This window comes from Anolis sagrei, chromosome 2, assembly GCF_037176765.1.
Source record: "Anolis sagrei isolate rAnoSag1 chromosome 2, rAnoSag1.mat, whole genome shotgun sequence".
Lineage (NCBI taxonomy): Eukaryota > Metazoa > Chordata > Lepidosauria > Squamata > Dactyloidae > Anolis > Anolis sagrei.
In genome coordinates this window covers 98255049-98267880 of record NC_090022.1, presented here as the reverse complement: position 1 = coordinate 98267880, position 12832 = coordinate 98255049, and the positions used below count along the sequence as shown (strand labels likewise).

Sequence of the window (12832 nt, the reverse complement as noted above, 5' to 3'; positions counted from 1 at the left end):
AGGATCGCTTGCGGAAGCCAGACGCAGTTGGTACCGGGTGCAGGGGCTCCACGCCAACAGAGGCAAGTACAGACTGCCCAGATTAGAAGTTAAGGATTTCCCCATTAGTTATAGTTAAGAAGATAGTGCCTGTTCCCTGTGGACAAGATTGAAAGAGCCTATAGACGGTTAAGAAAGCTTTGAAGTACCTGTTTGTTTTCCTTAATAAAGAACATTGTTGGACTTACTTTAAGCCTCTACAGAACTTTGTTTTGGGGAGGTCCAAGGGCCTTCAATCTGAGGCAGCCCCGGCATCTCGTTGGGCACACAGAATTCATGTCCTGTCTACAGTTATATGCACAGGCCCAGCGTGCGACAGCACAGTAGTATTTTAATAACCCATTTTAAAAAGTAATGACAGTCATGACAATTCAGCTCTGTAGCTGCTCTCTAGCTGTCCATCGGGCTGTTTGTATCACTAGCATGAAACAAAGAGAGAACTAGTCCAACTAGTGAGCTGGTCTAGGTTATGATGATAACAGCAATTTGCCTAATTGACTTCTTTTAAGTAACTAATTTCCCAAAGGCGGTACTTGGTCTTCTTTGTGTTCTTCGTTCTTCTCAATGTACAAACACCAATACAAGGCATCAAATTTGTGGGGTGGGGAGAAGGAATTCAGGTCCCTCCCCTTTTAACTTGAGTCCACTTGCATCATTAGACGCAGTGCCACTTACCTTTTTCGTGGTGTTTGGCTGTGTTCCTACTGTTCTGGGAGTATCCTCTTCCAGCACTATTTGTGCTTCATTATGGATTGTCTCACTGTAAGATTTTCATTACAAAAGACATTCAGAAGTGCTTTATGGATGTCTCTTTCTATGCAGTAGTAACAGAAGTTAGCTAAAGTGCCACTGGCTTTGCCTCTGAGAGATCACTTGCCAGTGTCAGCCCTCACATTACTTCCATTGCCCAAGAACTTCCTCACACATGTGATGAATTTAGTCCAGCTAATCAGCAAAAACCTGTCTGACTTGAGAGACTCTACTAGTATCACTCCTGTCATCAGCATAGTCTCCCAAAACCCTACCACAATGGAAAGGTGTCATGGTGGAGCAGTCTGTATATGACCATAAATAGCTGTACAATGAAAGTAATTACTGTGTGTCCTTGATATGTGCTAGGATTTGGTTCCAGGACCCCTTCTGAGTACCAAAATTGGTGGATGCTCAAGTTCCATTATATATAATGATGTAGTAAAATGTTGTCCCTTATATACAAGAGATATAGAGTGCCACTGAAGTTTAAAAAGCCTTATATAGTCTTGAGCATTTTATTTGTGAAATAGTCTACCAATTTTTAAGTTTTTATTTCTTCTTTATTATAACTCCCGTTAATGATCTTGGCTGAGAGTGCCTTGGACTGTGAGAAGATCCAACCAGTCCATCCTCCAGGAAATAAAGCCCGACTGCTCACTGGAGGGAAAGATACTAGAGACAAAGTTGAAGTACTTTGGCCACATCATGAGGAGACAGGAAAGCCTAGAGAAGACAATTATGCTGGGGAAAGTGGAAGGCAAAAGGAAGAGGGGCCGACCAAGGGCAAGATGGACGGATGGCATCCTTGAAGTGACTGGACTGACCTTGAAGGAGCTGGGGGTGGTAACGGCCGACAGGGAGCTCTGGCGTGGGCTGATCCATGCGGTCACGAAGAGTCGGAGACGACTGAACGAATGAACAACAACAATGATTTTGGCTGTTTTTCTGATCTTATTAAAATTATTATTAAGGATTTTTCAAATGCAATAGCCCCCAGTTCTTCATTCATTCTCTGGGAGTAAGTTCCATTGAACTCAGAGGTCTTGGATTTGACTAAACACTTGGTATGATTGCACTGGGCCACTCATTTTAATGTAAAAGGTTTGCTAGTAAAGTATGTTTCTTGTTACTTATGTTCTGACTGATAGAAACCTCAAGCTGTCTCTTTCAGTACCTGCTGATAGGAACATTTACTTAACATTGTTTCAGAGTATGCCTCTTTTTAGCTAGGGAAACCCCTGGATATTTATTCTTAATTTCACTGCCCTGTACCCTCAAGTTAAACCAGAAAGACAGGTAGAAAGCCCTCTAGTGCCATAGTTCTTAATCTCGTCTTCATAATGAATCCCCTTTAACTATTTTTGTTGTTGTGAAATACAAAGAGTTATCTCATGATTTAAAACCATAAAGTGGATTAAATATTTATTTAAAGTTGCTCATTGGAGGTCTTCAAATTTGGAGCTAAGAGACAAATATGTGGATGCATAGATGCCTTCAATAATATTTGTATTGGAATGATTCCATACAAAATACATCTACTATTATTAATCATTATAGTCGCCATCGTCATAATCGTACCTGAACACTGAATAGTCGGACTCGACTAGACTTTATTACTTATTAATTTCAATTAAATAATGAATGAGAAGGATGGTGCTCCATGGCACTTAGAAGACTGTTGCTGTGAGCCCATCTAGTTCATTCACTTAGGCGATCCCTCGTTGGACGAGTAAGATGGTCTTCCATCATGGGTTTCCCTGTGGGTCCGTATGTGGCTGTGGAGCCCTATTCTTGCTCTGCATCTTCTTCCACAGTGAGGGCATTGGTTTCCAGGTGGAAGGCGGTCCTGGTCGGGGTTGGCTTGACGCGCCTTCCTCCTGGCATGTTTCTCTCTTTCACCCTCCACTCGTGCCTCCTCAAATTCTGCAGCACTGCTGGTCACAGCTGACCTCCAGCTGGAGCGGTCAAGGGCCAGGGCTTCCCAGTTCTCAGTGTCTATGCCAGAGTTTTTAAGGTTGGCTTTGAGCCCATCTTTAAATCTCTTTTCCTGGCCACCAACGTTCCGTTTTCCGTTCTTAAGTTCGGAGTAGAGCAACTGCTTTGGGAGACAGTGGTCAGGCATCCGGACAATGTGGCCGGCCCAGCGGAGTTGATGTTGGAGGACCATCGCTTCAATGCTGGTGGTCTTTGCTTCTTCCAGCACACTGACGTCTGTCCGCTTGTCTTCCCAGGAGATTTGCAGGATTTTCCGGAGGCAGCGCTGATGGAATCGTTCCAGGAGCTGCATGTGACGTCTGTAGACAGTCCACGTTTCACAGGCATAGAGCAGGGTTGGGAGGACAATAGCTTTGTAGACGAGCACCTTGGTATCCCTACGGATGTCCCGGTCCTCAAACACTCTCTGCTTCATTCGGGAAAATGCTGCACTTGCAGAGCTCAGGTGGTGTTGTATTTCGGCGTCGATGTTGACTTTGGTGGAGAGGTGGCTGCCAAGGTAGCGGAAATTGTCCACATTTTCTAATTTTACACCATTAAGCTGTATCTCTGGCATTGGAGAGGGGATGGCTGGTGACTGCTGGAATAGCACTTTGGTTTTCTCGATGTTCAGTGACAGGCCAAGCTTCGTGTATGCTTCTGCAAAGGTGTTGAGAGTGGCTTGTAGATCTTCTGTATGCGCACAGACAACATTGTCATCAGCATACTGGAGTTCTATAACAGATGTTGTTGTAACTTTGGTTTTGGCTTTCAGTCTGCTGAGGTTAAACAGCTTGCCATCTGTCCGATAGATGATTTCCACTCCGGTGGGAAGCTTCCCATCAACAAGGTGAAGTATCATAGCAATGAAGATGTAGAATAAAGTTGGGGCAATAACACATCCCTGTTTGACACCCGATTCCACCTTAAATGGGTCACTTTGGGAGCCATTGCTGTCCAAGACTGTTGCCATCATATCGTGATGGAGGAGCCGCAGGATGTTCACAAATTTGCTTGGGCACCCGATTTTTTGGAGGATGGTCCAGAGAGCGCTGCGATTCACTGTGTCGAATGCCTTTGCAAGGTCGATGAATGCCATGTACAGAGGTTGATTTTGTTCTCTGCATTTTTCTTGGAGCTGTCGTGCAGTGAAGATCATGTCCACGGTTCCTCTGGAGCGGCGGAAGCCATTCTGGGATTCTGGAAGGGTGTCTTCTGAGAGGGGTAGAAGGCGGTTTGCAAGGATTCTTGCGAGGATTTTCCCAGCGGAGGTTAGAAGGGAGATACCTCGATAGTTTCCACAGTCTGTTCTTTCCCCTTTTTTGAAGAGGGTGATGATGGTGGCATCCTTGAAGTCTGCTGGGATTTTCTTGGTCACCCACATTTTTTCTGTGAGCTGGTGGAGTTGGTGTGGTCCTCCCTCTTTAAAGATTTCAGCAGGGATCCCAACCGGTCCGCTGGCTTTGTTATTCTTTTGTTGGCTGATGGCATTGCTGACTTTTTCCAAACTAGGCAGTGCTGCAAGCTCATCCCTGGTTTGTTGTTGCGGGATTTGTGAGAGGACCTCTTCGGCCACATTGGAGCTGCGGTTTAGGAGGCTTTGGTAGTGTTCTTTCCAACGTAGTGCAATTGACTTTTGGTCCTTCAGGAGTTTGGTTTCAGTTTCAGTTCATACACATTAACTGAAAATGGATCTTTAATTCAGTTTTTGATTGCATCAGGAACAGGAAAGTATTCATTAAAGCTAGCTGCAAATCTTTCAAGTGTCATGCGATAAGTGATGTGTCCTCCCCAGACAACTCTTTGTCAACGGAACTAAAGATATTTGTGAAATTTGGAAATGTCTCATAGTTTCAGTTTGATAGGCAATGATGCCACTGATCTTGTCTTCAACTTGAAAAACTGTAACCTTTTCTCCTTGAATAATTAAGTAGAGCATATTTAAATGGATAAAGAGGTCTGACAGATATGCTAATTTTACTAACCAGGAAAAAATGTCACAGTGTTGCTGATATGAAATTGTTGCTTCATGAAGAATAATCTGATTTTATTTCTCAGTTTCCCAAAACAAGATAACACTTTACCTTGTGATGATCAATGAACTTCGCAGTGTTGCAAAAGCTGAAAACTGCTCAAAATGTTTTGAATTCAGTGATTTGGTTTGTATCAAGTGACAATTTTGATTAGTTAGGATATGTTTTAACGCCTTTGTGATGTGTTCTTTATGTTCAGCACTGAAAAGTCTTCATAATTTTGGTGTCTTTGAACAACACATTATAACATAGCATACACTGTGGTAATTGCTTGTTTCTGGGATTGTAGAGATGAAGTTAATGGATATATCTTTCTTGCTTTAATGGTGACACTTTTTAAGATGATTGGAAGAAGCTTCATTTTTCTGTGAACAATGCACCTTCACCAACATTATCATTATTTAGCATTTCAAATTCAGTCAGCAATATATTCTGAAGCTCAGCCAAACATATTTTTCAAAATTCACCATAGCCACATTGAAAAATCACTTTACCTGACAATAACCAAAAAGTTTTATTTGTAGAAACAGAAGAAATGCAATCATTTTCAATAATTATTATCTTGAAATCCATCTGAGCCCTCACTCATGCTGACTGATTCTGATGCTCTCTTCATGTGAACACTGTTTTCCTTTTATGCATGAATTTATTTGAGACTCAACATACCTTCAGAGTTATGGGAAGCAACAGACATTCTGGAAAAGTGTTGGCACAATGTGGACAACTGTAGAGTTCAATGCAGCTATGAAGACAGCTTCCAGTTTAACGCACAGTAGTAAGAAATGTCAAATGCTTTCTCTCAGCCACTGAGTGCCATTCACTTACATGTTCTCACTTATGCAGAAGTGCCAGGTACTACATACATTCTGCTTTCAAATGCATGGAGTTGCTTTCATGATTCTTTAACTTGTTTGAGATATTTTAATGAAATTGTATATATAAATGATCTCTGTTACCAGCAAATGAATCCTTCCTCAAACTGTAAAATCTCGTAACATTTCTTCAATCCGTCTCAGGCTCCCTTTGAGGATATTGCAGATCTCCAGTGTCCACGACCCATAGAATAAAAAAGCTGCTCTAGTCCATATGATCAAGTCTTTTGATTTTGACTGTGTGGTTATGGACCAGCCATGTTTGAAAACTTTATTCTAAAGTATTAATTTTAGTTTGAATAAATGGTAATATAGAACTAATGTAGATGAGCTACCGTCACCTTCCCACATTTCTTGTGTGTGTTTTAGCCTGTAAGACCCTTAGAATATTAAGTATTTTAAAAACTTACCTTTGGGCATTTCTGTTTTTAATTCTTCCTTGTGCTAAGTGTTCTGAGAGTATTTGATGAAGCACGGTATAAACATATTTTCTAAATTAAATTACCAAAGGAAAAATGATGACATTAATTTGTATCAAAACATAATGACATCGCTCTTTGCAGAATGGAAAGCCTCAGGACTAAAAGACCACTATTATGACAGCTCTGTGTGTATGTGTGTGTGTTTAACTGAAATAAACCTAGATCAAAATATATGTTCCTTTGCTATTTTTGATAAATTCATAATAGCTATTTCCCATTAAAGTGATTATTAGCAATTCAGTAATGTAATCCTATATGCTGAAATAGTGATTTGAGCACAACTGAGTTCAGCAGAGCTTATTCCTAGGGATAGTTTGTGTCAAACTACATCACCAGTGGAACCTCACTCTGTGAAGACTGTGTGTTGATCAGTTGTGCACTGACCTCCACACATTAAAAAAAACCCACGCGTCTTCCAAAGGAAAAAAAAATAATTCCCAGGGATAGTTATAGAACTACAGTCTCAAAGTCATGCAGGAAGATTTAGCAAATTTAACTAAAATGGACTGACTAATAAGTTGTGTTAAATATTGTGTAAAATAATCGCCAGACATTCCAAATCTGAAGTAGTCCTTTTCTGAGCTCCATGCATATTGCGAATGCACTGAGTAAGGGGCATGAGATCACATCGTAAGAACCCTTCAAAATCTCAGAGTTCTGAAGTGTGCAATACGTACATTGGCATCCCTTTAGGCCTATGTGTCATACTTAGAGTGAAGCAAGCAGATTGATCTCATTTGTGTCTCTTCTGGACTTGCTCTGTATATGTGAATAATGTCTGGAAGGGACTTAACTCAAAGCTGAACATAATTTTCTTTAGATTGTTTCAGAGCTATTTAGGTCTGAGTCAGCTTTTGCTGACCCTGATTATTTCAGTGAGCACAAAAGTGTCAGACACTGTTTTTTATTGCCAAGAAAGGAACACTTGAAATGTTCTGTTCTTTCTGGATTACAGCTCCCCATACCTCCCACCAGTATGGTGACAGACTATGCTGTCTGGGTGTTCTGGAAGAGACAGGTTAATATATACAAGCCGTGCCTTTTAAGTATGGCCAAAGATAGGAAATGACAAATTTATTCTTATAGAGGAAAGCTACAGGCTAACTCAGTCAGTAAAGTATGTGTTTCTGATCGTTACTTTTTTAACAGAAAAGTTGGTACAAGAGGCAGAAATATGATGGAAAAAATAGGAGTGGATTCTTACACCACAAAATCTATATAAATAAAAATGTAATGTTAGTTTGTGGGATTAACATAACTCAAAAACCACTGGACGAATTGACACCTAAATTGAACGCAATACACATATCAGGCCAATGAGTGACTATCACTCATAAAAACATTGAAAAACACAGCAGAAGATACTCAAAAAGCCAAAAAACAAAAAATACATTGCAACACATGTGCAAAACCACACATATATATACACGCAAACACAGGTTCAAATCTGGGGAGTGGCATGAGCTCCCACTGTCAGCCCCAGCTTCTGCCAACCTAGCAGTTCTGAAACATGCAAATATGAGTAGATCAATAGGTACCACTTCGGCGGGAAGGTAACAGCGCTCCAAGCAGTCATGCCGGCCACATGACCTTGGACAACGCCAGCTCTTCGGCTTAGAAATGGAGATGAGCACCACCCACCAGAGTTGGACACGACTGGACTTAATGTCAGGAGAAAACCTTTACCCTACACAAATATATATACACACAAAACACATATGCACAGACTGGGCTACAGTAACGCATGGCAGGGGACAGCTAGTAGAAAATAAATATTTTCAGCATTGTATCCAAAAATAAAATTTACACATGCAAATGCCAACCAGGTCAGAACACCATCTGCATAAAAAAATGAAAACAATTTGAACCTTCTAGAGACTGTTTCAAAGCTTCTTCCAAAATGAATTCAGGGGCAATTTTGTCTTTAATCAGCCTCTAGTTTGCTTATGATTTCCCTTGTGACAGCAAAATTTAGAGATCTATGCTTCTTTAACAGTTGAAGGTATCTAGTGAGACATACTTTCTGCTCTTCCTTTTTCTCTTTATTTTGCTGTCCACATGTTCTCAGTAACAGATTCTGGAGGGTGCTGCTGTTAATGTTCCCTTTTGACAGGCAGGTGCAGCTAGCTAGAGCAGGCCCCTGATCTTTCCAAGCCCAGACTTTATTATCTTGCTTACTGGATACACACTGCTGCAACCCAACACTGAAAGTCTGTGTTTTTCAAACTCCTTCACTGTCTTTCCATTGCATATTTTGCTTTAAAAATGGAAGTAGATAGAGGATGATGAGGAAAAGGAAGATGTATAAGTATTAAAAGATAATACTTATCACTGGCCACAAAAGCACAGTGGCCACAAAACCAACTCACACAATGTTGTGAATGATAGTTGGCTTCTGTATATCAATGCGAATTGTTTTATGTTCAGATTTTACATCAATATGTAATATTTGTTTGATTAAGTTTGCTTTAATCTATTCTAAATGTTGTTTTTATATGTGTGGTTTTTCAGGGGTTATGATGTTGGTACTTGTTTTATGGAGGCATTGACTGTTTGCTGCTGTATGTTGGAATCCCCCTGGGAAGATAGGGCAGAATATAAATAAAATTATTATTATTATTATTATTATTAGTAGTAGTAGTAGTAGTAATAGTAGTAAACCTCATTTTGTCAGAGGTTTTGTTAACTGAATCATACCTTAATTTATGGGAACTAGGAATTATCTCACAAGCTTGCTTGTATACACCACATACACTTCTGCATGCTTCTAAATGTTGAAACTGAGTATGAACACAAGAAGTCCTAACAAGAGATTAGTATTGCAGTAGCACTGTTTTTCATTCAAGGCTCAAGTCAATCTTTATTTACAATCAGAAGTCCATTGAAACCTTTACAATGTCAAATTCAATTCATTCATTTGATAGAAATGCATGCAAGAATAGTTTAAAATAATACCATTTTATATGGCTACTAAAATGTTATAGAAATGAGAACAGGGAATAATAAATTGTGTGGAAAGAATATTAAATTCAAAGGCTTAGCTACTTGCTCAGTGACCAACTGAGTTGCAGCTTAGCCATACTAAATAAATTGTATTTTGAATATTGTTTTGGCATGCTCATCACACTGTGTAAAATACTTCTACATTGAGAAATGGAGAGTGATTATCTCAGGCAGAAAGGACAGCAATAGACACAATGGGGTTTGATTGAATTCTAAGATGGTCTTTCTAGAAATAAGCACACAGAACGTTGTAGAGGTAACTCATTTCTTTCCTCTCTTTTAAAGAAAGTAAAACTTAATGAACATTACTTAGTGAAGGGTTAATTCTGGAGAGCGCTGCTTCATTACAGGACATTAGATGAGATGACAATAGATGATTCTCTCAGCTCAATGAATCAATTTAGTTATAAATAAATACTGTAAGCATTTATATCTTTCGAATTTCTAACTACTCTGAATGACTCCTTTAATTTTCCTACATGCCTGTTATGCTTGACTGATAATATTACAAGCCATTATTCAAATAAAACTATGTCCTAGCAGTACTATGTCAATCAGGATTATATTATTCACAATGCACAGCACGGCTACTGTATCAATGGGATTGGTACCCTTGTTTTGACCTACGTGTATCTGAAAATATGTAAATTCTAGGAATTTTTAAAGACCTCGTGACATATTGCTTGTTTCCTTCTGCTCTGGAGCCCAGGACATGGAGCAATGGATTCAAATTCCTGATGAACTTCCTGATGGCAAGAGCTGTTTGGCAGTGGAATATGCTGCCTGGTAACATAGTGGAGTCTCCTTCTGTGGAGGTTTTTAAGCAGAGGCTGGATGGCAATCTGTTGGAGGTGCTTTGATTGTGTGTTTCTGCATGGTCATTGTGAAAGGAGTGACATCATTATCATCATTCTTTTCAAAAAGGGCGAAAGAACAGACTGTGAAAACTACTGAGGTATCTTTCTTTTAACCTTCGCCGGAAAAATCCTCACAAACCACCTTCTACCTATTTTAGAAGACATCCTCCCTGAGTCCCAATATGGCTTCCTCACCACCAGAGGAGCAGTGGATATGATTTTCACTGCACAACAGCTCCAAAAAAAGAGGAACAAAATCAACCATTTTACATGACATGGACCACCTACAAATGTAATTCTTGACTTCTGGAAATATTCCGTCATTGTTGCTTTCTGAAAAATCCTGCAAATCTCAAAGGAAGACAAGCAGACAAACGTCAGCATTATGGAAGAAGCAAAGACCACCAGTACTGAAACAGTGATTCTCCACCATCCATTTCATTAGACTAGCTACATTGTCTGAGTCCCCAATCACCATCTTCCAAAGCAATTACTTTACTCTCAGCTCAAGAACACCAAACAGCATGTTGGTGCAGGGCCATAGCCAGAAAAAAAATTCGGGGGGGGGGGGTGGTGAAAAAAACTTTTAAAACAAATCATGATGAGTAGTTACATAAGACAAAATAATATAAATAATATGGTTAATTCTATATTTTATATAGACTTAATTAAATCAATTTTCTGGTCTCCTTCATGGGGGTCATCAAATCCTTCCCATGACTTAAACTTTGCCTGCCAGTTATGGATGGGTCAACTTGGCTGCATTCACTATATCAGCTATTGCTGCAAGTAATGACTGTGAATAAATTGTCAAAATTTTCTAGTGATAGCGCTTGCAGTTCTGGAAGGACTTGTTTAATTTTTGCTTCTCATAGACTTCGTTAACTAAGTAATGTTCTAAATGAGTTACTTCTACAACGTTCTGTGTGCTTATTTCTAGAAAGACCATCTTAGAGCTCCTTGAACAGGAGGGTTGACCGCTCCATGTAAGGAGCTCCAGTTAACAACCTGGCTGCCGCCCGTTGGATCATCTGAAATTTCCGGGCCGTTTTCAAGGGCAGCCCTATGTAGAGTGCATTGCAGTAATCCAGTCTAGAGGTGACTAAGGCGTGGATCACCTTGGCCAGATCCACCTTCCTGAGGTATGGTCTCAGTTGGTGCACGAGTCTGAGTTGTGCAAAGGCCCTCCCGGCCACCACCGATGCTTGAGCCTCAAACGTAAGTGAAGAATCCAGGAGGACCCCCAAACTGCGGACCTGTGATTTCAGGGGGAGTGCAACCCCGTCCAACACAAGTTGCCACCCTATACCCCGGTCCGGTTTATGATCGGCCAAGAGGACCTCTGTCTTGTCGGGATTAATCTTCAGCTTGTTCGTCCTCATTTATTTTATTTTTTTTCCAAATAATTTTTATTAAACATTTTATAAATCAACACAGGGAAAGAGGGGGAACAATAACAAGAGGATAGAAAAGAAGGAAGGGTAGCACAAAAACACAACAAAAAAAACCACCTAAACTAATCTAAAATGACCTCCACTCCAACCTCAGGATCTTCTCACTCTACTTCTCCAACTTACTTATCTATTCTTGTCCTCTAAAACTTTTATCTTTAAGTTTCTTTTCGTAGTCATAGAAAAAGGTCCAGTCTGTTCTCTTTAGCGATTTTCCAGTATTTCTTCTCATCAAAAAAGTTAGTTCATCCATGTCTCTTGTTTCTTTAACTTTCTCCAACCATTCTTCAATGGTCGGTATTTGGTCATTCTTCCAATATTTGGCAAAAACAATCCTTGCCGCTGTAGTGTAGTATGTAAATAATTTGTCTTCATTCTCATCCAGTTTAAAATCCGAATCTGTAAATCCCAATAAATAATACTCAGGTTTCTTTTTGAACCTCTTCTTCAACATCTTTTGTGTTTCCTCATGGACAGAAGCCCAAAACTTAGTTGTATCCTTACAGGTCCACCACATATGGTAGAATGTGCCTGTTTGTTCCCCACATTTCCAACATTTATCTGAGACATTTTGATACATATGACTAAGTTTATTCGGTGTCAAATACCATCTATAAAACATTTTATACCAATTTTCTTTCAGGTCCATGGCATATGTATATTTCAACTTTTTGTTCCATATTTGCTCCCATTCTCTAAACTGGATGGGTCGTCTTAAATTTTCGGCCCACTTAATCATACATGTTTTCACCTGTTCAGTTTCCGTTTGCCATTGGACCAATTTATTATAGAGTATTGTCACTGTTTTCTTTTGTATTCTTAATACTTTATCCCATGTGTTTTCTTCCCAGTCAAAACCAATTTTTTGATCTTGTTTGAAATATTCTTTAATTTGTAAATAATGTAACCAAGTTATATTGCCATAAGAGTTCTTGAGTTGTTCAAAAGATTTAATCTCCATTTTCCCTTTTACCAAGATGTCCTTATATCTTGGCCAAACCCTCCATCCTAACAATCTTCTTTGATGTGCCTCCATTGCTGAGACCCACAATGGTGTGTTTTTGTAAAAGAGAGCTTTATATCTCATCCATGTCCTCAGTAGGGAGGCTCGCACAAAATGATTACCAAAGTTTTTTTCTTTTAATTCTCTATTATACCAACATATGCGTGCCATCCTACTCTCAGGTCATGACCTTCTAAATTTAAACACTTTTCTTTGTCTAACGTCATCCAGTCTCTTATCCATGACAGAGCACATGCCTCATGATAAGTCTTCAAATCAGGGAATCCCAACCCTCCTCTAGATTTTTTATCTATCAGATTTATGTAGTTTATTCTTGGCCTTTTTCCTTTCCAGACAAATTTCAA

General features: G+C 39.7%; 1 protein-coding gene across 2 annotated transcripts in view; it reads left to right on the top strand.

The window, feature by feature from the left end:
- PPP2R2B (protein phosphatase 2 regulatory subunit Bbeta) overlaps positions 1 to 12832 on the top strand; it is a 313461-nt gene that overhangs the window by 24879 nt on the left and 275750 nt on the right. The window lies entirely within an intron of this gene.